The sequence below is a fragment of the Ictidomys tridecemlineatus genome, chromosome 13 (assembly GCF_052094955.1).
Source record: "Ictidomys tridecemlineatus isolate mIctTri1 chromosome 13, mIctTri1.hap1, whole genome shotgun sequence".
Lineage (NCBI taxonomy): Eukaryota > Metazoa > Chordata > Mammalia > Rodentia > Sciuridae > Ictidomys > Ictidomys tridecemlineatus.
This window is the reverse complement of record NC_135489.1, coordinates 59,518,559-59,545,965: the sequence shown is the minus strand read 5'-3', so window position 1 is coordinate 59,545,965 and position 27,407 is coordinate 59,518,559. Positions and strand designations below refer to the sequence as shown.

Here is a 27,407-nt window from a genome sequence, read left to right as displayed (position 1 = left end):
TAAAACAGAGAAATTATTCTGTGTTCTGATAGGCACTGGGAATACGAATGTGAACCAGCCACACCCCTGCTCTTGGGGAACTGACATTGCTGAGGATCAACCAGGTGATCAGGCAAGTAGGGCACAGGGAGAAATGTGCTTGAATAACAGGATGCAACCAGGCAGAGTTGGAAAGACATGCCAGCCAGCTAGGGCTGGTCACTGTGGGTCTATATCTGGCAGTGTGAAGGACAGTGCCCCCAAAGCAATTATATTTAAACTGTGATGAGAAGAATTAACCAGTTAGTCAAGTGGAAAAGAAGAAAGAGAAGGTAAATGTTCAAGCTGAGGGAAAGTCAATTGGCCCAAGGTTCTAGGTTCCATGTCAATTGTTTGTGTTGTGGAACTTCCACTAATTTTTTTTTTTTTTTTAGAAAACCTTTCTCTATCACAGGAAGTACTTGCCTAATGGCCATAGCTTTCAGGGAAATGTGGATTGTAGAGGTAAACTATGTTATTATGGAGTGGAAAAGTTCAGTTTTTTCATGTTCTTTAAGAAGTAGTTATCGAGTATAAAATAATATAGGCTCAGATATACCATAATACCTAATAAGTTTCTACTCACTGTTCTCTTAATATTGATTTGATTTTTTTGTTTTGTTTTGGAAAATTCTTCCAGGCTGATAATCTTAACTTTATTATAAATAATACTTTAAAAAATAATAGATATTAGAATAATAGTTTATCAGTTTCTCATTTAATTTTGCAAAATTTACTTCCTTCTTTTTGATTTTTTAGATTTATCAGGATCCTCCAATTAAAAAAAAATTGTAGTTGTAGATAGACAGAACATCTTTATTTTATTTTATTTTTTTTATTTTTATGTGGTGCTGAGGATCGAACCCAGTGCTTCATTCAAGCTAGGCAAGTGCTCTGTCACTGAGCTATAGCCCCAGTTCCAAAATCCCTCAATTTTAAATCATTTTCCATTTCAAGTTTCCCTCTCCCAAACACTTCTATTGTTATTACATCAATCTCAATTTTATTAATTGCTTCATGAATGCTGCTGCTCAGAGAGTCAATGACAGCAGGAGAATCAAAGATCTTTGTTGAGATCTGGTGTTTTTCCAGTTAATTGTTGTCTTAGAATTAACAGTATGACTTTGAGATATCATTAAGGTGTGATGAGATTATTTGCCTGTGGCTAATTTATGAAATAAGCCAAAACTATAAAGTTACTTTGAGTATAAATAACTGGCTAGAAGACAAATCACGCCAGGTAATTTCTGACAGAATCACCATGTTGATTTGTCATACTGTTTCATTCCTGATGTTAGAATCACCACTACACTGTATTTATAGTGAATTAGCAGGGTATCATCTGATGTCTTGTTAATGTCCATGGTTAGATAGCTTGGCAGTGAGAAATTTAATATTTTGTCTTGAGTTCAATTCAAATTGAGATGACATTCTTTAAAAGCTCAGCAAAAAAGAGGGAATAAAGAATAACTTACTTGCTAGGCGCTCGGTCTTGCAAATTAGTTAATGCAGCAAAATTGTTTCATACAGTTCGCAGGCTGGCTAAGACCTACAACAAAAAGAAATTCTTGAGATGTCTTTAACTGAGGTCATCTTAAATGCAATTAAGAATGGTTTGTTAAGAGGAAATCTGATAATGCTTAAAACTTAATTTCATATACCACTAAAGAATCTACTAGCACTTAGTAAGGCTTGTATGCATCCATATGAAATCCACAGAGATCACACTGTCAAAATTTTCCAAAAATCCCTTTTCATTATCTACAAATGTGGTCATAGCAGCAGCAGTCTCCATAGCATTCCTGTATTCCCAAGTCACTAAAACAATATCCCAAGCAAACATGTATGTTGCATCTTATGCATATATGAAATAGTGTAGTATAAAATACTAATGAAGCTTACTTTAAGGATAAAAATAAAAATTATTCCAAAACTCTCTTTAAGAATTTACCAAGAGGGCTGGGGTTGTGGCTATGTGGTAGAGTGCTTGCCTAGAATGTATGAGGCACTGGTTTCTATCCTCAACACTACATAAAAGTAAATAAATTAAATAAAGGCATTGTGTCCATCTACAACTAAAACGAAAAGAAAGAAAGAAAGAAAGAAAAAAGAATTCACCAAGAGTTCCATAATTTGCAGTCAGTAAACTAAGTAAATCTTAGATCGCTTTTCAGCTTTACCATGTGTCTGTACCAGCTAGTGCACAGATGGTCTTTTCCTTGGTTAAGACTGTGAATGACAAGAAGTCCCCAAGAAGGTATTTTCTTACATAAAATGCAACTGCTCTCTCTCTCTCTCTCTCTCTCTCTCTCTCTCTCTATATATATATATATATATATATATATATATATATATATATATATATATATTTACAAACACACACACACACACACACACATACTTCCTGGAACACAGAAAATACTCAATAAAATGGCATCGTATGAAGAATACCTAGATAAAATATATCTACACATATGACAAGGCAGGAAAACGATGCCACTACCTCTGATAGCCCCCTTTCCTAATTCCAATCAGACTAGAAGGTGGCCAAGGAATGGAAGTGAGCCTAGGAGAGAAAAGTTTCATGAATCTACTGCCCCTGGCTTTTTCCTAGAATGGGCTCATTTCCTCAGGGTGGATCCTCAATTAGGTGGAATTATAGGTGTTCTGGATGTGAACCAGAATGCTAAATTTATCTAAAATGTGTTTTTCTAAGTACTAGGGTATTGCACAACAAACCAGGCTGCCTGAATCTGTTCAGTATTAATGCGTGAACCTGAACAAGTTATGTAAGCCTCTCCTTACCTCAGTTTTCTTAAATACAAACTGTAACTTATATTTACCTCACAGGATTGGAGTGTGAATTAGAAGAAATGACAGGTTAGGTGTCAAGAAAAAGCATTCAATGTGGGTGAGTTTATCTGGGGTAGCATTTCACTTGATTAATGATTTGGCACACACACAGGGAATTTATTTAGTGACTTAGGAGTGGTACTACAAGGGGCCCCCCAAATTCTATTGCTCTAAGGGCTCCAGAATTGTCTCCAGAGTTTTTTTTTTTTATCTGGCATGGATCTAGAGTCAGTTTATATTTTTTCCAAGACTAAAACATTTTAGACTTCAAAAAACAAAAACTTGACATTAATTTGTGTTGGTCAAAGAAAGTTTGTGCATTGGGATAGTGACCTACAGCATTTCCCCTGAAGGAATCTGTGGTGCTTCCTAAGGAGCCAACCATGATTAACTCAGTCACTGGAAAATCCTGGCTCATTACCACACATAAACAACCCACAGCTCTGAAAGGTCACACTGCCTATGACAGAATATTCAAATAGCTAACTGCTGACATCAGACTACGATGTCTTTCAACAGGCATGGAATCTTGACTGATGCAGAAATAAATTGGATAAATGATCCACTGTCATTAAATCATGCAGACTTGATTTATATTTTAAGAAGTGAATACTGAACACATTTGAAAAGCATTTTAAATAAGATTATTGCACCAGCTAATCGATCCCTTTTCTAGGCAAAAATTTTAATTTCAGAATTCTGATGATTTTATCATAATATGCTGTTGTAAATTCACTGCATTTGACAGCTGGTAAATAGAAATAATATTGTAGGTAAATCATATTCCATGCTCATTTGAGAGGAAAGTAATTCATGAAAGGAAACATTAGTTCATAAAAGAAATATTTTCTGTAGAGAAATTTTCCTGTGTTATAATAATAAATATATTAAACTGGATTATTTTTTTGGATTTTAAGTTTTTTATGTATTTATTTTGAATAAATCATACATTTGCTTGCTGTAGACTTTAAGTAGAAACATAATTATCCTGCAAAAAGTCTCATCTCAATAATTAAGCCAAAATCAAAATTATTGTTATTTATGCAATAGATGAACATGGAAAGGGATACTTCAGTGGCATTAAAATATTCATATCCTTCTATTTCTTAAACTGTTCATTATTATTATGATGATCATTTATGCTCTATATAATCACTAGATATATTGTTTCATATGTATGAACTATCTCAAAACAAACAAAAAATAAAAATGGAAGAAAAAGTTCCCCTATCCCAGTCCCTCCTTCAGGCATCCAGTTGCCAGTCCCTGAGACTGACTTTGAGGTTGTGTCTTACAGTTTGCTTTTACAAACACTGCTGTAGTAAATAGCCCTGAGGATACATCATTCCCTGTGTGTGCAAGTCTTAAGTCATTGTGGCTTTCTCTCTCTCTCTCTCTCTCTCTCTCTCTCTCTCTCTCTCTCTCTCTCTCTCTCGTAGGACAAGCAGTATTTTATAAATTTTTAGATTAAGTGTTAATTATTATCCTTAGCCAAAGTATAAATAAAAGTTTCAGACAGATTATTTAAGGGGTGCTTCCTGGGGAATCTTTATCCTAAATATCACTGGGTTTGTCTTTGCAGAACACAAAGAGGTAGGTAACTGTTGCTGGGGAGAAGAAATGGAAATAGATTTACTGGAGCCCCTGAGTTAAGGTTCCGTTATTTTTTGCTTTTTTTCCAGGGCTGCTCTCACTCCCCATTATTTCAGCTTTGTAAGAGATGTAGTCAGAGCTTTATTGCTCCTATAATTTTCTTCCCTTCTTAATGTTGTTAACCAAAGAAATCCCTGAGGTTTCTTCCACATGGCTCAGTTGCAGAAAATTAAGGTCACTGCTTTCTCTTCTTCTCCTACAAGTACAATGTAACAGAACAAGATCAAAAATACCTCTGGTATGATGAGAAACATACACACCTTAGGAAAGAAATACTGATGGTACTATAGAAAAATTGTGGACAGAGATGATCCGTACACTGGCCTGTGGGGTGGGATGTTATTTATATAGAGTTCTTAAACTTCTTTATGTGCTCTTAAACATCTATTGATCAGTACCAAAATTGACAGAAAAAAATGTGGACTTCATGAATCAGTAATGAACAGCCTCAAGGAGAGTTTTGAGGATTGTTTTTCAATTCATGTACACTTTATGCCACTAGGTGGCGGGCGGTAAAACACAGACTGAGATTCTTGTGGGGTGGGTGTATCCTGTGTGAAATGAAAGTATTCCTGATCCAGGTTTTAACTTCAGAAGAAATGCTGGAGTAAACCTAGAATTATGTACAAGATAAAAAGTTTATTTTGATAGAAAAAAAAATCTCTTTCGACTTATGTTTTTGTTGAACCATATGAAATTGTTTTGGTTATGTCAAAAAGTTATTGACAATTTCCTATGAATGACTGTAAGAGTTCAGATATCTGGAAAGATGCTAGTTACCATTTATATTAATGAAGTCCAAGGAAATGCTGGGTGAATAAAAGCACCTGAAAAGAGACCACTCTTTTCTTCCATTGCTTCACAGAGAGGGCCTGGTGGGTCCAGCAAACTTGGGGACTGTGATGAGATCATAAAAATCTCTTAGGGGTGAAATATTTTTAAAAATATTGGTAATGTCCTACTACTATTATTAATGTTCTACAGTATTAATAACTACTATATTGTTTCCTAAAAGTATTATTGGTGCTGTATTTTGGTTAGAGAAGGCAAAAAATGTGGGTATTCCTGCCTAGTCTTCATGGGTTGGACATGTCTCTCTAGACTGACTGATGTGAGGCACTCCACAGGGAGTCAGGATAATGTTTGGGTGGGGGTTTCCTGTCATTTGCTTCATCAAAGATTCCACTTCTTTCAATACTACAGACTTTCAGATGAGAATTCCAAGAGACTTAGAGTTTTACAAGGTTGTCATAATTGCAAACAGTGGAATTAGAGGGCCAGAGACTGCTGATTCCAGTATTCAGCAGTGTTGTGCCTCCTTGGTGCTCTTGGGCCTTCAGGAACTCTGGCCAAGTTGTTATCCTTGTGGGAGGAAAAGGGCAGTAGGGTCATTCTCAACACTCAAGTCTCTGTGCCAAATGAAATACTCATACCAAAACAGAATTTCAGTTTTGAAATTGAAGTATACAAACAAATTAAATTTGAAACTTTTTCTGGGGCTCAAAGAGATTCTGAAATTATATGGAAAAGTCTAAGCCACCAGAGGTAGAAGACAGTTCAGGTTGACCCCTAGCCAAAACTTTACTCTAACAGTGTTCTTCACATTAGAATAAAACATAGAGGGATTTGTAAGATCCTTCCTGAAAATTAGGCCTAACCAAGATGTTCTAGGTTCAGCTCCATCCAACAAAATGGGATATATATTTTTGTGACTTCCTAAATTCTCTTGTAATTTAGTATTTAATTCTTTTCAAAACCCAAAAGGCCATAATTTAGAAATAATAGGGCAGGATCCTTTCATGTTTTGGGGCTGCACTCAGGCCTAAAGAAATGGGTTTTCAAGAAGATGAAGATGAGATGAATTGGAGGAAGGTCCTTGACCATTTTGGACAATAGTGGCCTGTTTTTAAGATCATAAGGAAAGTCGTAACACCCAGAAAAAACAAACCTAAATGGATAGAAAGTAAGAAAAAAAATGTGAGCAGTAGTTGTTTGGGGATTGTGCATTGTGTGAAATTTTCTTCCTTTTGTTTATATTAATTTTTCTAAAGTTTGTATGCAGAAACATTTTGAGAGCAATGTGGCTCTCCCTGCAAATTTTATTTTATTTTTAATAGTCTTTAGTTATAGATGGACACAATACCTTTATTTATTTATCTTTATGTGGTTCTGAGGATCAAACCCAGTGCCTCACCCATGCTAGGCGAGTGCTCTACCTTGGAGCCACAACCTCAGGCCTCCCTGCAAATTTTCACCAAAATTTAGTGTGAAATTATGAATTCAAAATATAGTAGGAAGAGGGTATGATTCTTTGGCCTACTTGATGAGACATTTTCCTGAGCAAATTGGCTAAAATCAGTCATGGTATAGCAGAACAAATAATGTTGGCATAACTTCAAGCAATGTAAATATATTCCATTTTTGGAATTATAATATTTAACATTAAGTGGTAAGTGCTCTGCCCTGTATTACACACTCTTTTTCTGAGGAGATGGCAATTAAGTCAACAATATATGCCAGTTGGGCCCAACATAGCTTAAGAAAAGGCCAGGCAGGCACTAACTGGGCTTTTAGTCTTACCTGCTTCTGCAACGATACCCCATCAGTGCTAAAACTGCTCAGTATTAAAAAGCCTTTTCTTACTTATATTTTAGTACAGCTTCCAATATTTAATACTCCAGGAAAAATCCATTTATGAAAACTGTGGTGAAGCCACTTAAAAAGAATTCACAGCCCCTGGGGCAACGACCACCTTCTGCAAGGTGAATGAGTCCCTCAGTTGATGATAAGTAAAATCTCATTAAGTATATTTTAGATTATTTTTAGGCATCAGATATATCTGAATATTACAAAGAGTTAGTTTATATTCAAAGTTCCAGTATCAAGGGTATTAATCATTGTAAAATAACATTTATGGCTAAATGATGTTTTATATATAAAATATGTATAAACATCCCAATATAGAGAAATTTGAGTAGTTGTTTTGGAGATTATAGGTATACTATAGATGTCTAATCATGTAAAAGGCTAGACTTCTTTAGAATTTAACTGAAGGCAGGAGCCAAGTTAAATTTATTAATCTGTTAGAGATTAGTAAATATTACTTGAAATAAGAAGCCAAGATATTACATACAGATTTTTTCCATTTTTTACAACATACTTAGATTTATTTTTCTTACAATAATATCTAGAGATTTTAGTTTTAGCTAGCTACCTGAGTAAACTCATGATGGGATAACTGGTTCTACATTTAGTGATGGTTGTTTATATTGTTTTACCTGATTTTGCCTGTTCATCTAGCTCTCAGTTCTTAGTTATACAATTATAAATTCTCAATAGAAATTAATTACAAACTGTTTCATTAAAAGTTTGCTATCACAAATATGATTAAAATGTAACAGTGTAAATTTTTTTGACACTGAAATACAAGCACTAGAAAGAATTCATGATCTGCAAAAAAAGGACTTGAGCATATGGAATGGATGATGATCATCATCTGTTCTTAATTGCCCGCATTATTATTTTTTAGTTTTCAATGGACCTTTATTGTATTTATTTATGTGTGGTGCTTAGAATTGAACCCAGTGCCTCACATATGCCAGGCAAGTGCTCTACCACTGAGATATGACCCCAGCCCACCTACATTAATTTTTAAAATCACCATTAGACATTTTATTTATAAATTAATTACAATTGTGGTCTAAATTATTTTAGAAATTTTAAAAAAATTAAAACTGCAAAATCATATTGTTCTAACATTATTATTATTCATTTAAAAAATTATACCTAAGATTACATTTAGAAAGAAAAGAGCAATTTCATCTCTATACAATTAAACCAGTTTTAATTAAAATTTAATAAACATTAAAATTTTTAGAATTCTTGTGAATATTTAGCATGACCAGTATTATTTTAATCTTTTAACATCTTATGAGGTGGGTACTCCTGCAATTATAATTTAACATAGGAGGAAGTAAGACTTGGAAAAGTTCAGTGCCTTCCTCAAAGTCATTCAGAAAAGTTAAATGAATTGCTCAAGGTGCTACATTTATTTCTGACCTACCTCTAGTTAAAATTTGTATAACTTCTCAGCACTGCTTGTATTTCAACATTTAAACATTTTTTTTCAGTCAGTATTGATTTTAAATCTGCTTCATGACCCAGTTTAAATAAGTTTTATCCTATTTGTCCCTAGTTATCTACATCAGGGGCTGTCAACTTCTCTTACACACAGTAAAAATACTGTGGCCTTTGAAAAATAAAAATTCTTAGATTTCCAGATTATTTAAAATCCATAGGCATGCAAGCCTGGGCATCGGGATGAGTGCTCTAAGTGAGTCTAGCTTGCATCTAGGGTCGAGAATCACTACAGTACACTTCAAATCATCTCATCACCTTCTTGCATCTATGTCATGTTATCAAAGTATTTTCATGATTTGTATGCTGTGAAACAAACACAGATCACTGGGCTAAATCTTTGTGCCAATGACACATGTATAAAGGAGTAAATAAGGTATCAGGTTGAACTGTATGATTGAATTTCAAGCAATGATCATGTACCTCATTTTATTAAATGCAATTTAATCCACAATATAGCCTTCTGCTTCTAATGCCTATATCAGTTAAGAAATATGGGCCTAATTATGTTCTCTATCTCTAGGGTAATTTGTTATTTGAAGCAAAGACAATCTTTGGGTCTACCACAGTTTAAAGAAAACAGATCTCTAGAGCCAAAGTCACATTTTCTAACATAGCCTATGAATTACTTGGATGAACCACACTATTTGTATTTATAATTTCATTTACTTTAAAACTAAATCGAGCAACAGATCAAATCCTCCCAAACCAATTTCCAAATCTGTGAGAAGTCGGCCTGCTCACCGAGGTATGCTTACCTGAGCAAAAGGAGTCACAATAAAGTCATCTCCATGTCTGAAAAATAAACCAAATCCCATGTTAGAAGTCATCGACAACTCTATGACTAGTTTTAATCAATATTTCATGTTAAATTCCAATGTTAAGTTTCATAAATCCCCATAGAGAATTACAATAATTCCATCCTTATTCTTCAGCACATGTTCCTTTCAGGCACTGGGTTGAAAACGCATCTTCTTGGATTTTGAACCATTATCCAGCTACTTAGGTGAAAAGAGGGACTCTGTCATCCATCAGTGTCACTGTTGCCTTTTAGGGCTAACAGGGTACACCATGGTAGAAACAGTTCCAGTGCTGGGGCCTGGGTTTTACTCTTGCCTCTTAGTATAATTATTAGTCAGGGAAGCTGTGGAAGGAACCAGCAGCCTCAGTAGCTTTTGTGAGAGGACCCTGGCCCATGTATTTGAAAATGATTAGCGTTGCGTGTTCTGCATCATCCTCTGGAAGTGTTGGACAAGCCAGGAACTATAGATGACATGGGACTGCATCATATACTAATAAAACCCCATGAAACTTTTCAACTGACTCATGTCTCAGCCACCATAGTTACAGGGGAATGTTACCCCATGTGTGCTGTTGCTATAGCAACCTCAGCCACACCAGGCCTCTGATATAGGAGCAAGGTGTCAGCATGACGTGACTTGGAGGGATAGAGAAAGTCAAGAAAAGTTGTGCAATGTTCTACTTAGAAGAAAGTGAGAAACGTGGGCCTGCAATTCTTTCTTGGTATTTCCTAGCATAAATAGTTCAACAGCAGCACGTGCCTATCTTCATGGGTTATTTCTTGATCTAGACAGCCAAAGCTCTTGAATCAAGTGTAAGCAGTTATTCTGCACAGAAAGCTTCCTGAACATTACTTTCTCTGAAAATAATGCAACTGACCTCTCTGTTTGCTCATGCACAATCTGAAAAGAACCAGAGTGACCTAAAACAACACTTATGAAATGTGGTACAGCATAAAGAGCATGGGGAGAATGTTCGCCATGGATCATCAATGGCAAAGAGACTAATTGCTGTGGTCACCATCAAATTACACAGAGCTCTTGAAAGTCAAAATGTGGAAAATGGAAGAAAAAAACGGAAAAACAGTTTAAAAGAGGCATGTGTCATTTTCCTTTCCATTGGTTCCAGAATCACATTTTCAAGGGACATCTGTTATTATTTTATTCATAAAATCCTACGTGCTATAAAGTTTGGACATCAAGTTTTACCATCATTTTATAGAGGAAGCAACAGAGGTTCAAAGGGATCAGAAGGTCTAGAAGCAAATAAATGGTAGCTCCAGGATGTCAGTCCAAAACGGTCTTCTGAAGCCAAACCCAGAAAGGCTCTGTCCTAGAAGAATGGCCCAGAGTGAAGTAGGCTGGTGTACTGAAGCGGTAAGAAAGCCAGTGTCCCAGAGGCAGCTGGAAAGAGGAGACAAAGCCAAAGAGGCAGAGGAATCATCTGAGTGAGGAAGAATATGACACATTCGAGGAGCTACAATGCATAGCTGAGCGATTCTAGAAAATGCATTGCAGGGTAGGAAATGCAAGAAGAGTGGCAGGTGGTGAGCCAGGCTGCAGATCACTAAGCCCTTTTACATGTAAGAAAAGCCTGGGATTTTACTTTCTGATGGGAGTGAGAGTTGGGAATTCTGACCCCGCCATGTTCTAAGTATATACACTTGTGCAAGTTATTAAACTTCTCTTTCTCTTGGTCTCTTCATCTGTAAAATGGAGATGATAGTCCATACATAATGTTATTTGAGGATTAAGTGACTGATGTTCAGGTATTCAGAATGTGCTTAGCCTAAAATTTGATAAATTTAGTAGTCTATATATAATTAGTAATAGTAAATATTATTTATATTCCAATGGCTTTTGCTTTCTTATGCAGTTAGAAAATTTAAAAGACTCAGAAAACTGATACTTAGTTAAGAACTTTTAAGCCATTATGACAGATTTATAAGGGACTTAGAGTTTTGAAGGAGCAAAACTGAAAGCAGAGTAGGCAGTGTCAAGAGTGGAGGAGATGAGGACCTGAGTCAAATCAATGGTAACTGAAAAAGGAAAAGTGACAACATTATGGGCTTTGTAAAAGAACTTTAAGGAAAATTTGAGACATACAAAACTAAGGGGGATGCTATTATGGTAGGTACATTTTATGTACAATGTCACCAACTATCACACAATGATTCTGGTAAGTGGTATATTCTCATCTTACAGATGAGAAAAACTGAGGCTCAACCTGGTTAAAAGACTAAACCCAAAGTCACACAGGTAAGAATACTCAGCCACACTTGCTCCTTATGATTTCACTAGTTCACTCCTATAGGACAGATTAAAAATAAGGACCTACAATAGGTAAAAAAAAAATAGGAAAATAGTATAGTAATCTAGTAATAGAAAAAAAAGTGAAAACTACAAGGCAAAACTCAAAACGATGTCCAAGGTTGGACAACTGCATTTCTTCATTGGTTCATCATTCTGACCTTGCTCTCTGAGGGTTGATGACAGGCACAATTTAGGGTTGCAATTCCGCCTATGTACTCACTTTGAAATAGTAACCTAACTCTTACAGAGCAACTGAGAAATACTTGCAGAGGCTCCAAATTTTTCTGAAAGCATGAGTATGAGATCCAGAGCTAAGCATTTTACCATTTGACATACACAAATACACACACACACACACACAAACACACACACACAAATATCCATTCAAAGCCAATTGTTTTTATAAGTAGTGAACAAAATAATAAATTTAGTGTGTATTAGTTTTTCTTTGTTAGCAAAAGGCAAAGACTATTTCAACAAATTTACATACATTCAAGACACTTTAGTAGTTTCTATAAGAAAAAGTGTTATTTAAAAAGCATGATTCTGGGCTGGGGTTTTGGCTCAGCAGTAGAACACTCGCCTTGCACATGGGAGGCCTTGAGTTCAATCCTCAACACCACATAAAAATAAATACACCACATAAAAATAAATAAATAAAGGTATAAAAAAATAAAAAGCATGATACCATGACAGGAAATATATTACACAATGAGAAAATTACATGTGAAGTGTCTCCTTGATTTGGCAATTGAAGAGCTTTCAATTTGCTTCAACACGTGGCCATACTGAAGGCAGTTCAGATACCCAGAACAAAAATAATATGAAATCCATATATTGTCCCAAGCTACAATCTTTTCTTTCATTTTATTCTTTATAATTTCCTGACCATAAAGTTAATTTTCTAAGAGCTAAGTCATATGGATCAAGGCACATAATCATTCTTAAATTAATCTATGTTAATAAGTCCTTTAGTTTGGAAGTGCATCCCAGTGGATTTGAACTAGTCTAAAGGATTGCATGTTTGTTAAAACACTTAATTTTTTCTTTCAATCAATTTCATTATGAAACTTTGTAAAAGGTATATTTAGAATATACAATATTTAACATAATTTATTCCTTTCTTTTCCTGTCAAAGTATAAAGAAACAGTTGTAATTTTAGTGGAGATATGTCATTTTTTAAAATTGCCCAGAAATTCTTTCTGCCGAATATTTCAAGTTTGTCTCATTTCAGTAATTATAAATGAGATTCCCAGCATTTCAGTGGCAGACATCTTCTATAAAGATATTTTATCCATTTCTTTTCAAAAGTATATAAGACTTAATTTGTCTTTGGATATATACCTAATATATAATTTAAAAATCTTTGTCTGTCTTCAACTCAACATGAAAATAACCTTTTCCAGACTATTTTTAAATATAATGATGTAGGTAATATATGTTTTTATTTGTGGATAGAAGAAAATAAATATAATATGAAATGTATCTTTTAATTGTGTACTGAACTTTGCATATATAATTAAAAGAGATTTGGGACTTAAGATTAACAAAAGATTAATTTTGTTACATATGATTGGCTTAAAGTAAATGTGGGTTTATGGTTTTGTTTGTTTGTTTGTTTTGTCTTTTTGTTTTGAAACATCTATGTTATCCAGGCCGGTCTCAAACTCCTGGGATCAAGCAACCCTCCTGAGCAGCTGTGACTACAGTGTGCACCACCAGACACAAAACAAAACAAAATGAACAAAAAGCCTTTGAAAGAAAGTGATTCTGCAATTGGCACTTGAACAACTTTCTCAACAAGGAAGTTTTTTAAAATACTGAAAAGAGTTAGGAGGGTGTATAATATCATGCAATCAATTGGGGTTTTCTGAGATGGGAAAAGACAGAGACTCTAACAAATTAAGAAGTTTAACTCATAGTTAGTAGTGCCTGGAGACTTGAAATTGTAACTACTGGTGTCATAAATTTAAGGGAGAATTATTCAATATCACCTTTTCTTTAAGTAAAAAAAAAACTTCAACAAACTTAAATCATCTGAGATCTATTTTAAAGGGAAGCTAATTTTAGATTTCAGATAAATTTCTTTTCAGAACTGCATGGGACACAGGTGGGAAGACATTGGGGGCTGGTAGTACTCAGGAGAAAGCTACTTTTTGACATTATATATATATACATATATATGTATACACACACACACACATGTGGAGACCAAGAAGATTGGGACCCAGGTAATAGTCACAGCGAAGGTTAAGTGCAGAGACTTCCAGAACAGATATGATAAGTCACTGGAGGTCACTGTGGAGACAGTGTCACAATGGCCTTGAGTGTTGTGATGTGGAAGGAGGTGCCACATGTTCAGTCACTGAGCTGGCTGTGATGGGTAGGCTTGCCTACACCTGCCCCACCTCTGCTCTCAAAGAGAGGCCTTGCTAGGTCCTGAGTCAGGGCTACCAGAGGCAGAGGCTCAATTGTTGACTCTTGTTTTCAAAACAGGAATGACAAGAGTTAAAAACTCCCATTCTTTATGCCTTTGCCATCCTTTCCCTATTTCTTGTTCTTTCCATAACAAGAAGTTGGAAACACAGACAAGAAGTTGAAACAGATAGAGAGAAAGAGAAAAGCCAGGTGGGAGGTGACAGCCTGTAATTCCAGTGACTTGGGAAGCTGAGGCAGGAGGGCTGCAAGTTTGAGACCAGCCTCAACAAATTAGAAAGGTCCTAAGCAATGTAGTATAAACCTTGTCTCGGAAATAAAAAGGACTGGGAATCTGCTCAGAAGTTAAACCAATGAGTTCAATTCAGAGAGAGAGAGAGAGAGAGAGAGAGAGAGAGAGAGAGAGAGAGAGAGAGAGAGAGAGAGATCTAAAAGCAAACCTTCTTATGGAAGCCTTGTTGGGATCCATATACTATTCAAGTATAGTATTAAATTTGGAAAAGTACACTGCCATCATAAAAGAATAAGTTTAACCAAAACCAGCACCTGGAATTTTATATATATATATATATAATTTGAAATAGATTTATATATAAACAAATCTTTGAAATAGATTTTTATGTATATAAATCTATTTCAAATTGTGAAACTCAGGGACACCTTTCTTCTTGTTGGCTTCAGCACTAGGAGCCTTTATAATATCTTATTATTTTTTATTTCTTAAAACAATTTCACTATACTGCTTTTAAGAATTCAGAGTATAAACATTCAATGAAAGTATAAATATTAGTGGTAATAATTACAAAAATTAGTTATCATAAACAACAGTGATAGCTAATATCTATTGAGTTATTACTATATGCAAAACATGTTACAATAATAATCTATTCTTTTTTTTTCATAGATGAGAAGACAAAGGCCTAAGAAAGACACGAAAAAGACATGTCCATGAAGTGATAGGGCCAGGATCCAAATCTGTGTCATGTGACTTTGGGGCCAGGATCCAAATCTTTGTCATGTGCTATGTAATTCTCCAGATAGGACACATTTATAAATGCCTAAACATCATCCAAAACAATGCTTAATCTTTGATATATTTTTTGTGTATCATGAGACAATATCAAAAAGACAACAAATAGAAGAATTATACATGAATGCAAAAAATAATGTCAAAACAACAAAATCAAGCTAATCAAACAACATATTATCAATGACTAATAAAGCAAAACAAACTTAGTCTACCTAATGATTTTCATATCCTACAACCCTAAAATAATAATTTTTTTTCCATCCAGGTGTAAAGTTTTGGCTGACAATTCAATAACATATGTGCATAATCAGGGTGTGATAAGAACATGTTAGTCATATGTAACAAAGACCTCTGAGGATAGTGTACAGATAACAAAACATTCTAATGTAAATGTCTACAAGTAAATTTATGTATGCATATTTTGTATATATGTGTATATGTAATCCTAAGGAAATTTTCTTTTAAAAGAAAATTCTTTTTTAAAATTTTAATTCTTTGCTTCCTGTTATTCAAATGACAGGGAAAAGTACCATTGGGAGGAAAAAAAATGGTATAACCACTATGGAAAGCAGTAAGAGATTCCTCAAAAAAACTTAGAATGAAACCACCATTTGACCCAGCTATCTCATTCCTCAGTTTATACCCAAAAGACTTAAAATCAGCATAGTACAGTAATGCAGCCATGTCAATGTTAATAGCAGCTCAATTCACAATATCTAAACTATGGAACCAAACTAGGTGTCCTTCAATAGATGAATGGGAAAAGAAAATGGGATATATATCCAGGACCAGAAAGTCAAATAAAGTATTATTGTATATATGTATAAATTTTTTCAATGCAATATTACTCAGCTTTAAAAAAAGAATGAAATTATGGCATTTGCCAGTAAATAGATAAAGTTGGAGAATACTATAAGCGTAATAAGCCAATCTCTCCAAAACAAAACACATATTCTCTAATATGTGGATGCTAATTGACAATAAGGGGGCAGGGCACTAGAGAATAGAGTTACCTTAGATTAGTAGACGGAAGTGAAAGGGGGGAAGGGAGGGGAGATGGGGAAAGAAAGATAGTAGAATGAAACAGAAATTATTAATTTATGCATATATGTGACTACATGACTAATGTGATTCTACCAATGTACATTCAGAAAAATGAGAAATTATATCCCATCTATCTATCTATCTATCTATCTATCTATCTATCTATCTATCTATCTATCTATATATCTATCTATCTATCTATCTATATATATCATATCAAAGTAGACAAATGCATTCTACTGTCATGTATAACTAATTTTAAAAAAAATTTAAAAAATTAAAAACAAAACAAAACAAAAAACACTTTCATCTTTACTAGCCTTAAGAGAATTTACTATATCATTTTGCCTATTCTAATCAATGAGAAAATTCTTCAGAGAACACCTGTAAACATTACATTCTAATTGATATTTTACTGGATTAAAAATATCAGTTTAGGGGGCTGGGGATGTGGCTCAAGTCGTAGCACGCTTGCCTGGCATGCTTGCGGCCAGGGTTCATTGGATCCTCAGCACCACATACAAACAAAGATGTTGTGCCCGCCTAAAACTAAAAAATAAATATTAAAAATTCTCTCTCTCTCTCTCTCTCTCTCTCTCTCTCTCTCTCTCTCTCTCTCTCTCTTTTAAAAAAAATATCAGTTTAGGGGCTGGCGCTTGCCTAGAATGTGTGAGGCACTGGGTTCGATTCTCAGCATCACATAAAAATAAACAAATAAAATAAAAGTATTCTGTCCATCTACAACTATACTTTTTTTAAAGTCACTTTAGAAAATACTATAATCTTAGACGTTTAGAATTCTAAATTTCTTCTTTTTTCCTTCTGGTACCAGGAATTGAACCTAAAGGAACTTAAACACTGAACCACATCCCCATATCCCCAACCCTTTTTATTTTGAAGCAAGTTCTTGCTAAATTGCTTAGGGCCTTGCTAAGTTGCTGACAAGGGCTTTCAACTCATGATCCTCCTTCCTCAGCCTCCCAAGCCACTGGGATTACAGGTATGTGCCACTGTGCCCAGCTAATCTTGTTACCACCTGCTTAACACTTATTAACATTTTAATAATTAACAAATCACTTAATAGCAAGAAAGCAAATAACCCATTAAAAATGAACACAAGAACAGAGTAAACATTTCTTAGAATAAGACATACCAATGGCCAATAAATATATGAAAAGGTGCTTAACATAAGTAATCACCAGGGAAATGCAAATTTAAATCAAAATGAGCAATCATGTCTCACCCAAAAAAATAGCTTTAATCAAAAAAGCCAAGGATAAAAAATGTTGACAAAGATGTGAACAAAACACTGTACACAGTTGGTGGGAATGTGAATTCGTGCGGCAGTTCTGGAAGGTACTATGGAGATTCACCAAAATTAAAAATAGGACCATCGTATGATCCATTTCTGGGTTTATAAGCCAAGAAAATGAAATCAATGTGTCAAAAAGTATCTGGACTACTGTTTTATTAGAGCACTATTCACAATAGCTAACACAGAATCAGCCTAAGTGTCAACCAACAGATGAGTGGATAAAGAAAATGTGGTCTCTATACACAATTAAATAGCACTCTCCCTTAAGAAGGAAAGAAATTGTGCCAGTTTGAAAACAATGATGCAGAAATGAGCCTAAAGTACATTATGCTTAGTTAAATAAGCCAGGAACAGAAAGTCAAATAAGGTGTTATTGCACATATGAATGTAGATCTATTAAAAAAAAAAAAAAGAAATCTTGGAGAGAGTAGAATGTTGGTTACCAGAAGCTGGAAAATGGGGTTGGGAGATGTTGGTTGAAGGGTACGGATATACAGTTAGGAGGAATACATTTAAGAGACTTATAAGGTAGGCTATAATTAAGAATAATGCCAAGCATATTTGTAAATTGCTGAGAATAGATTTTAGATGTTCTCATCACAGAAAGTATAAGTGAATTGATGGACATATTATGAGTTTGATTTAATAATTCCATAATGTATACAAATATTATAACATTATATTCTACATCACACATACACACACACACTACACAGACACATATTATTTGTCAATTAAAAACTAAATAAAACAACAACAGATTAAAACCTAGAACTGATCATTGATCAAAAAAGTTCTTAAAACAAAGATCCATAATTTTTGACTCACTCATGCTCATCCCTGTTAATATTATGCACTGATGATATAGCAAATGAAATTAGAGGTATTATGAATCATAAGCAAAAAATTCTCTCATCTGCAATGGAATCTCTTTATGTGCTACAAGAAAAAAAAAACTTAGAAAATACATGAGGCCAATAAATGACTTTCAATTTGTTAAGTCATGTGACAGTACAAAAGATAATCTATGTTTAAAATTATGTATCAAAATTTTTTTCTGATTTGAGTAATTTAAAAAGTGCTTAACACATGCTTGTAAACATGTTCATTAAGTACATTGAATTATTTTCTTTGATTAAAAACTAGTGCAATAGGGCCTGGGGTTGTGGCTTAGTGGTGGAGCACTTGCCTAACCTGTGTAAGGCACTGGGCTGGATTTTCAGCACCATATATAAACAAACAAACAAAACAGTGTAATAGGGGGATTTTCCAGGAGTGCTGATGTCACAAATGACCATCAGCTGTTTTCAGTACTAGGCTGAGTCTTATTTCCACAGAGGGGAAGAAGTAAGGTGGAAAAGGTTGAGTTCACAGAGAAGGACTTTCACCTCACTTTGTGTTCTAGGAACAGGCTCTTCTTTCACTGTTGATCTTATTTTACAGGCCTGTTTCTAATGTCAGAGTCCCTGCCCTCTTGATTCTTCTCCAGCATGGGTTCCTAGGAGGAAGATTTATGGGAGTGCATGCAACTGTTTTAAAGGACAGTATGTGCTAGATTTTAGCAGATTAAAAGGAACAGTCTGATCAAATAGAGAGGAGAGCATTATGTTTGATATGAACCTACTATGTATCAGGCATGGATCTCCACCAATGGGCAATATCTAATTTCAAGGATTTTGCATTACAAGGTACTCATATTCCCATGCCAAGGCAAGGAACCAGGCTCTGAGAACTTAGGCAATTCATCACAGTCATGCCATTGGCAAGTGGCAGGGATCAGTAGTTTTCAAATGCCATTCTGAGATCTGGGACTTACCTAACAAAATATTTATTGGTTCTTGTCAAAGTGAGATTAAATATGGGCCATGAAGTGAAATGTTAAAAAAGCCAAACTCACTTCTTAGGAAAATAATTTTATTATGAGATTATGCATTTTCTTTTAAAAAATGATGATGTGTATCAGTGGGAATTTTCTTGTTAGTATCCTTTGTCTGACAAAGTACAAATTTAGCAACCCTAAGTCGGTCTTCCAGTTGTTTGTTTGTTTTTTTTTTTTTTTTGACATTTTAGTAGATCATGAACTCTCAAGGCATGGAAATACGCAGTATAACTACATTTAACTCAGGCTTTAAAATACTGTTTTGTTTTGACCATGATACCTTCTGGATGCTCATGTGGATTTAGACTATTCTGAAGCCCCACAGATATTTCTAGACTCCAAGAAAGTGCTGTCAATACTTTTTGGGCCACTGTTTTCTTCTTCAACAAATCTATGCTTTGTCAAAAAAATCGACACTTTAATTTTACCCCATCCATTCAAAATGTCAAAACATTCAGATCTCCTTTTTGTGATGTTTTTAAAACATAAGAATAAAAATTTAAAATATGTATTAAGGGTTTTTTTTTCTTAATTTTTATATTTTTGGTACTGAGAACTGATCTCAAGCCTACTCTACCATTGAGCTATATGCCCAATCCTTTTTATTTTTTATTTTCAGACAGGGTCTTGCTAAGTTGCTGACACTGGCCTCAAAATTTTGATTCTCCTGCCTCAGCCCCCTAAGTAGTTGGGTTGATAGTTCTGTGTCCCTATGCTTAGCTGGTATTTTTATTTTATTAGTTCAAAAATTTAAAAAAAAATGTTTAAATTGTATTTTACTATTCATGGAACTCCTGGAGTGTTTGATTCTCTACTGGGGATAGAAATTAGGGCCTGGGCAAGTGAGGCAAGCACTCTACCACTAAGCTCAGTCCACTTCTATTTTTCATTTTTTGATTCACAATAAAATGACTTAGTGACTGAATGAAGAATAGCTTTTCAGAATAATAGTAATTAAAAAAAAGACTAAAAGGAAAAAAGATGGTTGGTATTAAGCAGGTACTCAGTAGCCAATGATCTTAGAATACTGTGTCAGTAGACTTCTTGAGATCTAGGAGCTGGTGGTAGCCTGCACATTAGCACTCCATAATGACAATGACAATGGTGGCCGCTTGGCAGGAATGAAGAAAAAGAGCAGGCTACTTTGATTATTATCAAAAAATAAAAGATTTTGGCTACCTGGGATCCTAACAGAATTAGGAACAGTATATACTCTTTACTCTAGAACTTGTCAAAAAATTCATGAGTTTTAACATATTTTTTTTCTTTTTTAACAAAATTTCTCTTCACACAGAGATTTTGTTTAGTTCCAGTCCTAAGGACATGAAACAACAACCTGATGCAGAGGTTCTCCAACTTTCTTAGTCCTTAACAACTCAGTAATTTTTTATAACACTCCATTGGCCCAAACAAATAACAGTCAGGATGATTAAGTAGTTCAGACCAAACAAATGAGGTGTTATCTCAACAATGTAGCACCTATTGAGCATTATGCATCTTATCACTTTGAAATGAGATTGGGTTCTGCCTTTCTCATATCTGGTTCCACATCAATTTTTGCTCAGTACCTGCTTTTCATCTAGCAACCACTGAAAATCCAGTTTTGCAAACATATGAGGTAACAGAAAGGAATGTCATGATCTAAACTGCCATTATTTGCTTTCCAGGTGATTGACGATTGACGGATGTTTCTGTTTCCCTTGAATATTTCAAATATCCCTTTTGCCTCTGTGAGTTCCCTCTGGTTACCCCAGAGGATATTTAGGGAACCCTGGCCCTCGTCCCTTTATTCCTACCCACCTCAGTTGGGAAGACTCAGGAACTGGGGAAAGATGATTTACCCCTGATACCATTTTGTATTTAGTTAATGGACGATGGCTTTCAAGTGGCAAATCGGTTTGCTTTTGAAATGTTTTTTTTTTATATAATAAGATAAAAAACTAGCTAGGACTGTTAGAAACTTTTTACATACATCTAGGAAGACTAACCATGTCTTATTATTTTTTAGTTTTGGAGATACCCTAATAGGATCAAGGAAAAGTTATGTAAACTGTCAATATGAATTGACAACAGGCTGTCCTTCTGCCTTTGCAAGTTCAAGACTAGCAGCACCCTTCTTTTCAGTAGCCCAGGTAGTGGGAATGAAGGACTGGAACCTAAAACCTGCACTTGAAATCTGGGATGGAGGGGCACTTGTTAACTACTAAGGACAGGGTGGCATTCTGAGATATGGCAGGGGATAGTGCCCATTAGGTAAGAGCATGCCCACATGGGGCAGTGTGCAGCCTGATCAGTGAGGTCTAGAGAATTATAGATATATGGGAACAAGTTAACTAGACTACCAAGTGTGCCCAGATTTTTTGGTATACTAAGTCCACTCATCTCTTTCTTAGCACCCTTTTCACATTCACCTCCACCCCATATTCTGTGTGTAGGTAAAGCACATAAGCATGAGTAAAGGGCTCTCTGGGTCAACTTTGCTTTCTGTATGTTAGTGTTTATTCAGCAGGTGATGGGGGATAAGGATCAATTATTCAGGTGAATTGATTTTTTTTTACTTATTTGACAAGCAGCTGATATTCAATAAAGTAATAGCTTTATGACTAAATGCTATTTGTCTTATCACTGTTAATTATCCTTTAATCCTCACAATCTATCATATCTTCACATGTTTTCACATACAGAAGCACTATATTATTGGATGATGGGTAACAATAGAGGTAACTGTTATTTGAAAGATAATTTTAAACATATTTTGAAGAAATTTATGAGAAAAAAAACATAATTATCTGTTTACTTTAAAATTTCCATCATGTTTCTTCATGACATCACTGAGGCAAGTTTTTTAAATCTATTTTCTACTGTTATAAAATCTTTTTGAACTACTAAGAGTAGTTCAAATTTGCTTTTTATGTATATTTTTACTCAGGTTAATACTTAAGATTTTCTCCTTATTTTTATTAAAAATTAAGTTGCTACTGTGTCATCTGCATTCAACAAACTGTGTGGTAGTCTGAGAGTAGAAGCTCCCAGAAACTTCTCTTCCACTTTAAACAAGTGATTCCTTAAGATCCATGTATTTGCTGAGTGGGTTGCATTTTTGTCTTATAACCTCTCTGACTACTTTGAGCTTGACCAAATTTCACAGCACTAAGTGGTTCATTTGGCCTAATTAATTTGGTTTTGCTATAGTAGTTCACAGCACTTTATTCCCAATGGTAGTATCAAAATATATTCTTTTAGAATTGATAATAATATTTATTGTGTTCTTAAGCAAGATTAAAATCACTGGACTTTGGATCTCTTGCCTGCAAGTGGCATAATAATGTCCCCATTGAAAGAACTGTGAGTACCTCATATGAAACAACTGGTATGAAAATATCTGGGAAAGCTAAGGGTAGAACATGCAATGTGAGTTATGATTATCATTACTAATATTATTGGCCTTTTATCTCCACATGCCTCAACTGTTTTCTAGAATGGTTTATAGAAGACAAAGTCACAAAATCCAGTCTACTAGGAAGAGATTATTTTCCTAGTCACTTTTTCAATAAATTAAACAATTACATTCCAAATTACTGAACATTTAAAAGTTTCCTAAAGCATTTCATTCATATAGATAATCACAAACTTCCACTGGTACTGTTTGTGCCTGAAATTTCTCAGAAATTTTCTCATTAGAAAGCTCAACTAGGCCAATAAATATAAACTCATCAAGCACAGTTGAATTATGGTTGTTTGACAATCTTCACAGAATTCCGAATGAGATAAGGTAAGGAAACAAGCTTACATATAGCTACAGGAGAGTCCAGTAAAGAGAAGGCATATCCTTTATGTGTAGATGGCCTGGGATGATTCAGATTTATACTGAATTGGTAATTATTTATTCTCCTTCTCTTTCTTTCCACAGAAACTCCATCTCCTTGGTAGAAAGAATGTGCTCTGTGTGTCAGTGAGTGTAAAAGGAAAATCTTATATGTAAATATATCAAGGGAATGAGAAAAATGAGCACGTTCTAGATGTTATTTTTCTGTAATACAGAATTGCATCATGGCCTGATTAAACCAGTCACTCCTACAATGAGGCTAAGCTAATAAAGAAACTCTTGTATTGGTCTAGCATAAGACCAGGTCATCCCTTTCAGTGGGCTTTGAAAATAAAGGTCCTACTTAAATATGAAATGTTATAGTCCTTTTATAAAATGTGTGTATATACTTAATCCTTATTAACTTGGGTAAAGGGTGTGAAGGAATTATCTACACAAGCTGGTATTAAAAGATCAATTTTCTCCAATTTTAAAAAACAGAACACATAACTACATAAAGTCCACTAATTCATTGTGAGGTTTTTTTTTTCCAAAATTGTCTTGCCTTTGATAAAGTTAGATTAAATGGTTTCCATTCAAAATCATTATTGTGATCTATGGGAATGTTCAGTGTTCCTCTGGTCATCTTCATTCTGTTATTCTTTTTGATCTTCATGATGATTTTCTTATGTGTTCCTTATCCCTCTCTTCTTTGGTTTTTAATGGTTATACCTTCTATGATTGCAAAAGTAGAGATCATTAGCCATTAACTCTCTAAACATTCATTCATCTTTAGATTTATGTTTTCCCCTTTCACTTGATTCTTTTTTTGTTCGTCTTAAAGAATACAGTATTACTTTTCCAGAGATAATCTCTTAACTTGAACTGAGAATCATATTTTTTCAGCAATGACAACTCCACTTTTTAACCTCTTTTTCCTTAAATTATAATCTCTATTTTCATTTATCTCAAGTGTCCCAAATTAAAAAAAAAACAAGAAATGGTTCCCCTTAAAATTAATTATTCATCAAGCAATCTTATTCTCTCCCTCATTAACCTTCTCAAAAGATACATGTACTTGCTCAGATCTCAACTTTCAATTCACTCCTCAACATAGTGGGTTTTTAATTCCATTACCTGACTAAGAATGCTTCACTCAACTGTCATCCAAAGACCTAGTAATCAGAGGTAGTAACTGGTTCTTCTAAGTTCTCTTGGTCCTGTGGACTACTATTTCTGCTCTTTGTCCTTGGGCCTAATGGTTGTCTTGTTCCCCTATGCTCATCTGATAAAGGCCAAATCTATTACTTATTACCTGCCATCATGTTGTCTACTCTCTATTCTTTGTTCCTCACATCAACATCACCATTTTACTCATTCAGGGTAAAAACTTTAACAATCCCTTTGATTCTCCTTCCCCAGGTGGCTACTCTCCAACATACATGCATGCACACACTTCTGTAAACCTTTTCCCTCTTGCATCTGGACCAATCTCTTTTCTCCACTGCCATTTCCTTGATCTAGGTCTTCATCAAATTTACTCTGCTTTGTTTCTGTGAATGGTGACAGAAATCACTTCCCTGTGTCTACTTCCCTGTGCCAAGATTCCACAATAGAGTGATTGGAATGCATGGAAACAAGAATATAATCAGGACAAACCTGGCTCTTGGCTCCCATATACTGCATTTGAATCTTTCTATCTTGCCACATTTTGCTCCCTACACCAAGCAGACTGTCACTCCTTAATTGAGTCATTTTCCATGCCTCATATTTTGCAAATATTGTTCCTTGTCTGTTGTTTTCTGCACTGTTCCCTTGGGCAGAAAATCCCCCTTCTCTTTTTTGTGCTTTTGTAGTGATCTCTAAATAACTCAAGGATGCTATGCTCCAAATTTTATATCAATGAACTAAAATTCCAGATCTCTACTTCCCACTCCAGAATAGGAACTTTAAATATATCAGAAGTCTCAAGAAGTGTTTTCATTATTGGTGAATTAATAGACAATAATTCTGAATTTCAAACCTATGAAAGTGGGATAAGAATCGCACAGAGATAGGGCCAATGAGAAAAAAAAAAAGTTGTTTGGAAATAAAGAGTGGACAATAATAATACAAATGCTAAAAACTAATAACTAAAAGTAAACACCTAATAATAACTAGAGGTTATAATGAAGAGTAGAACACAACTTCATTTCTAGAATTCCACTTAGACCACCTGCAATACTTGGATGATCTATTAGGATACCGAGAATAACACAGGCTCTTAGGGGCCTCATAGAGTCTAATTCCTTTAAGATGAATTATAACTCATTATGAGTTTTTGAGATGATGTTTTGAGAAGATGGTGAGTGTACCTGGACGGTTGTCTAGATCCAGAAGAGAAAAGTGGAGATCAGTTGTATACATAGAGAAAGTTACCAAATATGACAATGCAGAACATACATAGCACATAAATAGTACATAAAAATAAGAATGGAATGTGCTACAAAAATGAGCTGAAAATAGTATAAGATGTGCAGTTTAAAGTATTTTCCATTGTGTGCCATGTCTTCACTGATATTCAAGTCTGTCTAATGTTTTATGGGCTTGCCTCTGGTGATTAATCTTTAAAAAATGGCTTAATTTAAGCCACATCTCCAAAACATCTCTAACGTGATCTGACAAACCAGTGTTAGCCTCTCTATATATACATCACTTGAGATTCATTCACAAGGATTTTCTGACTTTAAAGTCTTTCAAAATATTAGAAAGTACTCATTGTGGCAGGACAGCAAAAAAAACAGGTCCTACATAAATATAAAGCTGATGTTTAAATGTAAGTGTCTATTAAAAATGCAATTCTCACTTTTCCCAATGTTTTTCTGGGAAAATAAATGTGTCAAGAGTGACAGAGTACTCAACTTGAATCTACCATTCATTTTCAGTTTGCATGATTTTACTCATTCTTCCTGTTTTAGAGAAGAGTGATGCAGTTGAACAAATGCTTTGGTATTATTACATCATCAACTGTGGAAATAAATTGGGTTGATTTTTTCATTTCTGCCCCTTCCTGTACTCACATATCACTGGCAATGGAGGAGTTCCGGGACATAGACTTTGGAGAGAGGTCATAATCGCTGTCAGATCGATACTGGAAGGACTCCCGGCTTTGACTGTGGACAAAATTTGCTTGGAGAATTAGCCCAGACCCTGGGCTGGTCATGGGATCCAAGGGACTCCGACCTGCAGATGTGCCATTGTCCACATCAAAACTGTGAATGAAAGAAAAGGAATTATGTTGTGGTAAACACTAACATGTTGATATTTTACCTAAACATTTAGCTTCAATTAAGGAATTTAGAATAGGAAAATTTATAGTTGCTCCCTGCTTGTGAAAAATGATAATATTAAAATAAATAAAAGTAAACATAAATAAGAAACGTGCACGAACACACAAACATACCCCCACACACCCCCACTGGCTTCACATTCTGATTTTCTAACTTCTGATCAGACACAAAAGACTGATCATTCTAAACTCAATTTCAGCTAAAAAGAAACAATTATTTAAAAACAGCTCTTCTAATGCAGAATCAGAATTATTTGTTGAAAACAGCAAATACATAAAAATTCACTAAACCTTTGAGTTCAACTCAACAAGTGCCTGTTATATGCCTATTATTATTACTCCTCCAAACCCGAGCTTCTTTCTCTACCCAATAAACATATCCAGCAACTAATTTCCATTATATCCCCTATCCTTCCATTCCCGATTTATTACAGGCATTTTAAATCCAGTATTCAACTCCCACCTATATTATTATAAGAGCGTTTCTCTTGGTCTCCTGAACCCATCTTCCAATCTGTACCAAGAGTGACTCTTCTTAAAATGCAAATCTGACCACACCCTTCTTCTGTTTAAATAATTCAATAATTCAATAATTCACTATTACCTTTAAGTTGAAGCCCAAACATCTTTACTAGACTACAAGTCTTCACTGTCTGCTGTCAGTTGCAATTACTTATCTTCACAACCTCAACTGGCAACTCTCTGCCTCAAGTGTATTCTGCACTCATTGGAGCAGCACATCCTAGGCCAGGGAAGCCCTGCCTGGCTTCTGATTTTTCCTGCCTAACGGTTGCT

General features: G+C 34.8%; 1 pseudogene; it reads right to left on the bottom strand.

The window, feature by feature from the left end:
- Positions 1 to 27,407, bottom strand: part of LOC144369651 (3',5'-cyclic-AMP phosphodiesterase 4D-like) — a 36,796-nt pseudogene that overhangs the window by 8,666 nt on the left and 723 nt on the right.